Below are 5,915 nucleotides of genomic sequence, written 5' to 3'. Positions count from 1 at the left end.
CCTGGGGAGGGGGTGGGTGCCTGGGTCCCCCACTGCTGAAAGGAGGAGGCTGGAGGCTTCCTTTTCACCTCCTCAGATGTTCCTGGCTTTCAGCTCATTAGCAGCCGGCTGAGAGAGTTGCTGGAAGTTGTGCAATTGCTACTTAACTTTGAACTGCCGGATTGTTGTGGCTGCTGCTCCTAGGGAGACCAGCCCAACTTGCAGCCTGGAAGAAGCTGTTTGTTTGGAAGCAGAGAAACCAGAGTGGGGGGGGGGGGATGAGAGACAGGGAGAGAGGAAGAGGCAGAGTAGGAGGAGGCAGGGAAGGGAGGGGGGCAACTCTATTGTGTTTCGTAGCTATTTGCCCACTACCTAACTTCTAAAACCTACCAACCCTACAGGCATGGTAATAGCCCATGGGATGGGAATTTCGCTCCACTTGGAAACCCCCCTTTCCTGCTTTCCACACCCAACCACACAAGGTGTACACACATAAAAGATTTTAAACTACGCCCCCCCCCCCCCCAGCCGCCGCCTCCTGCCAGCTAGCTCCAGTCTGTGAAAAGTAATCTGATCTTGGCAAACAGGAATGAGGGCCAAGAATGCTTTCCCTACCGACTCCCTTACTCGAAAAATAAAAAGCCTCCCCTGCCCAGAATGCTTGTATGGTTAAGCCAGTTGAGGAGTGCAGCTACTAGGAAATCAAGTCCCCTAGTTCTCCGTTGTAAGAACTTCCCTCAACTCGACTCCCCCCACCCCACCCCCGCCGCGCGCACACTCTCAAATTTTTCTTCCATCCACAAGGACTGTGAGGCTAGCAATGCTGCCTTGCTGAGGACCCCTCCTGAGTCTCTGGCTGACCCCTGGGAGTGCTGACATCCAGCAGGTTGTGAGATCACTTACAGTACCTCAGGGACCTTGGGAGTGCCATAGGAAAGCAGTTTGCCATCGCCTTTAACAATACAACAGTAGAATGGGGTTGTGGAACTAAAAGGCTGAAAATAAACTATGGAGATTATGGTCAGAATGTGTGTGTGTGTGTGTGTGTGTGTGTGTGTGTGTGTGTGAGAGAGAGAGAGAGAGAGAGAGAGAGAGAGAGACAGAGAGACAGAGAGACAGAGACAGAGACAGAGACAGAGACAGAGAGAGCGCAGAAAACTCGAACCCATGACCTGGGCATCTAAGACTAGCTGTAGGAGGAAACATCTGCAGGGGAAAGGTGCTGGAGGATTTCCCCTGGGCCTTTCTTCTAGTCACTCACTCCTAACCGCCTGCCAGCAATCACTCCTCACAACCACCACCCATATCCTACTGACAGGCTTCTGGATGGTTGTGAGGAGGTGGCTGGGGAGGGGGCGAAAGGAGGGGGGGCAATGGACCCTGAACTTTACAGCTTCTCTTTTCAGGTGAATGATGCCTTGAATCTTAGCAAGGCACAAAGAGGACCCCAGTTTTCTGTGGAAGTCCTGCCGGGTCCCCAAGAACAACAAAGACACCATTGCAAATATATTCTTAAACACACTGTTCCAGATTTCAGGTTTCCCATTGCTTGTATGAACCATTTTTCATTACTTAGTCATAATTTTATCTATGTATTATGTCTGTTATATTAAATAAGGTAGTGTTTTCTTCATAATCTTATATAAGTTATGCATATGCTCCCGAACCATTATAAATTTGAAAATTATACTAGACATTGTTATAATTTAATTGTTTTAGAGCCCCAGAAGAACTGTTTTAAGCTATATAATCATGTCTAAATGCTAGAAAAAACTTTTATAATAATAAAGTATGTTTGATTTCTCTCTGTAGATAAATACATGAGGATACAAGTGTGCCTTTCATTTTATACATATATATGTATACATATATGCCTTTTTTATGTAATAAAAGTCATATAATCTCGGGTATATTTCTGCTTCCTTTTTTAACACATAAAGTGACTTAAGTCATTAGGGAAGTTTACATCGTTTCTCTAAGTTATTCTAAATTGAGTTTCTATAGCTGTGATGTTTATATATCAATGTAATAATTTTGTCAATTTGCAGAGAATTTTGCATTTGCTATTGTCTCTATATTTGTGGTTCCCTTTGTAGAATTATGTATGTACAATATATTTTTAATAAAGACTTCATGGAGGAAGAGGAAACAGTATTACACCTTTACCAGCATAACCTTTATGATAGTTTCAAGTTATCACAAATGAGTTGCCTTTAACATGTTATTATTTGTCACATAAAATAGCCTATTAATATTCCTCAGGACAAGCCCTTTCATGTGTAAGAGTTAAATACAAAGAGGCGTGTGTACATTAAACAAAAGTGTTTTTATTTGTCAATTATATGTTAATAAAGCTGGGGCAAAGCACAAAATGTTACCATCCCCTAATTATTAAAAGCTTAAAGAAATACAAAACATGGACCCTAGTTCTTAAATATAAAAACAAGAAAGCAATAATACTCTAACCCTAATTTTAAAAGTTAATAACAAAACTAGGCTTTATAATATTTGATTCATGACTAAGATATTCTGTAAGAAATTATAAAGGTGACTTTTATTTTGATTTTATAAATTTGTCTGGTTTTAAAATCCTGATGCTCTACTCTGCAAATACAATGGTTGCAGAATCATATTTCATATGAGTAGTATAAATGGATGTGTAATTTTACAAAAGAACTTAGCTTTGTACAATAATAACTTTCAAAATATTCAACATTGAGGACAAATTTATTCTCAGAAGTTTTCCCAAGAAAATAATGTTTCTGAAAAGGGCTAATGCTCACTGACTGTCATTTTACTAAGTAAATGAAATAATGTATATGAAATTTTGACAGGTGGTATTAACCTAAGTACTTCTTTTCCCCAGAATTATCCCAAAATTGAAAATAAGACAGATAACAACTCCATGTCATTCCAATGTTATAACAGAACACTTGTCTAACAGTAATTCTTATTATTTGAGTTTTTTTAGATTATTTGGGTGTCTGGAACAATGCATTCCTATGTATTCAATAGAATGAAGCTGATGCTAAATAACAAGACAAAATAGATAAGCAGATAAGCTGTAAACAATTTTTATTGAGGAGCAATCCAAATTATTTTGATGGTAGATGGTGGCTAGTGTGTCCTTTCTTTCTAGAAGTACAAATTTGAGCTCAAATAGAAAGTACATGCTTTCTGTGTTACCTTTGGAATTTTTATCCCCTCCCCTTTTTAATTTAAATTTAAAACAAGCTTGTTTTACATGTCAATCCTAGTTTCCTTGCCCTCCCCTCCTCCCCTGCCCCCACAACCAAAATCCCATTCTCTTTCTGCTTCCCAGGGTTACCTCCTTCCATGAGGGATCTTCAAAGTCTGCCACATCATTTGGAGCAGGGCCTAGACCCTGCCCCATGTGTCTAGGCTGAGAGAGTATCCCTTTATGTGGAATGGGCTCCCAAAGTACATTTTTACTAGGGATAAAAACTGATCCACTACCAGAGGCCCCATAGACTGCCCAGGCCTCCTAACTGAGATCCACGTTCAGAGGGTCTGGTTTGATCCTATGCGTCTTCCCCAGCTATCAGTCCAGAGTCCATGAGCTTCCCTTTGTTCAGGTCAGCAGTTTCTGAGGGTTTCTCGAGCCTGGACTTGATTCCTTTGCTCATCACTTCTCCTTCTCTGCAACTGGATTCCAGGAGTTCAATCAGTGTTTTGCTGTGGGTGTCTGCTTCTGCTTCCATCAGCTACTGGATGAGGGCTCTAGGATGGCATATAAGGTAATCTTCAATCTCATTATCAGGAAAGGGCATTAAAGGTAGCCTCTCCACTAATTGCTTATATTGTTAGGTGGGGTCATCCTTGTAGATCTCTGGACATCTCCCTAGTGCCAGATTTCACTTTAAACTTAAAATGGCTCCCTCTATTATGGTATCTCTTTTCTTGCTCTCCTCTATTCTGCCCCCGACTCAATCTTTCTGCTCTCTCATGTCCTGCTCTCCCCTCCTATTCTCCTCTTTCTCCTGACTCCCTCTCCCATTCCCTATGCTCCCAATTTGCTCAGGAGATCTTATCCCTTTCCTCTTCTCCAAGGGACCATGTATGTCCCTCTTAGGGTCCTCCTTGATTCCTAATTTCTCTGGTGGTCCACAGGCTGGTAATCCTTGGAATCTTTAGAAGATGGTTTCTCCTGATAAAAATAAGTCACTAGAGGTGATCTTTAAATGTTATATCTAAACCCTACTTTACCTTTGTGTTCTGCTCCTGGGTCCCTGGCCATGTTGTGAACCAGCACCACCTCTGCCTTATGCTTTCCCTTCTACTCCACAATAATGAATTGAACTTTCTCTGAACCATGAGCCAAAATGAATCTTCACTATCTGGAGTTGTTATGTCAGGTACTGGTTCACAATCATATGGAGGTAACTAATATCTTGCCTTTCAGGGTTATATTGTCATTTGAAACTCAACATAGATGACATTGAAGTTAATAATGATGAGATTAATATTTGCCCTGATGGATGAATGTTATTCTGTGATTCGATTGGTACCAATGGTAAAAAGTTTTGAACCAAAAAAACAAAAACAAAAACAAAACAAAACAAACAAACAAAAAAACTTCTCTCACAGAAAAACCCTACTTTGTAGGCTACGAACAAGAAATATATGTACAAATTGTTGGCACAGTCATTTTCAAAGTATAAAACCAAACACTATTTATATTGATGGAGTCTTGGGAGTCTTGTTCCCTTGCTGACAAGTAAATTTCAAGACAATTAGAACTCTGCATGCATGCAGTGGGGTGTAGAGCCTTGGCACATACTCTGCACCATTTAAATCAACACCTCAATTGCCATTCTCCTCCAGTATATTATAAAGCTAATCTTTTGAAAATACTTCTCTCTGTACCAGTGTCAAGAGATAGGGAAGAATTGGAGAGACATAAGACAAAGAATCCAAAGAAGCAAAGTTATAAGGTGAGCAAGCCCATGTCCAACATGGAGGCCACACGAACCAAGCATTAAATTCCAGGCTTCTGCTTAATAATTGTTCTTGCCATAGGAAAACACATTTGTTTCCAAAAATCTTCCACTAGTATAGATGACGCTATAATGTTCTTATCATGTAAAAGTGGTATACTTGCTAATTCATTTCATTATAGCAAGCACTTTATATACACGTCCCTCACTGGTATAAACTTTAAATATGCATAACAGTTAAAATAAACATGAATTAATTCCACACTCATTCCCAGCTTAAATTGTTTTAAACTCTTATAAATCAGTGCTGTAGCCTGGTACTGTAGGTTGCTCTTACTGAGTTTTCCTAACTACAGCATGCATGACTTCACTAAGTGTCATAAAAGTTAAAATTTTTGTGTTCTCACTACACTGAAGTCTGTGTCACAACTCTGACGTTTCCTTTAAGGGACTGTAGATGATCTTTAGCTAGTCAGAGCCTCAGTTTTTCTGCTCTGGAAAATGAAGAAAGAAATAATAATGTTTTCTAACTTCCTTATGAAATGCAACTTTAAGGGGAAGTTTTTCTTTAAAAATATTTTTTGTAGATGTTTTATAATCTTTGTACTAGTCATTTCCTCTTCACATTTTAACAATTAAATTGGCTTACCAGTATTTCTTTTATCAGAAGCATCTGTGTTGGTATGAGCCAGTTTTCCCCGGGGCCTGTGTTAAAAAGAACAGCAGAGCTGAAGTTCTAAATCTGGGATTACACACAGGTGACTGTGAGCCAATCTGACACCGCTTGCATGGTAATATACAAAGAAATAACACACTAGATAACTTGTGAAAAATCAGTCAGTTCGTCTGGCTTTGTGAAAACACTATTCTCAATTAAGGGGGAAAATAATAAAATATGTAATCTTTTGTTTAGACAAGAGAGAAAAGGTCAGGAATAATTAGAGCCTGTCAGATGGGCATCCTAAAAATCCAGTGAGT

Source organism: Phodopus roborovskii, unplaced genomic scaffold (genome assembly GCF_943737965.1).
Source record: "Phodopus roborovskii unplaced genomic scaffold, PHOROB, whole genome shotgun sequence".
NCBI lineage: Eukaryota > Metazoa > Chordata > Mammalia > Rodentia > Cricetidae > Phodopus > Phodopus roborovskii.
The sequence above is the reverse complement of the archived record's forward strand: the minus strand, read 5'-3'. Positions refer to the sequence as shown.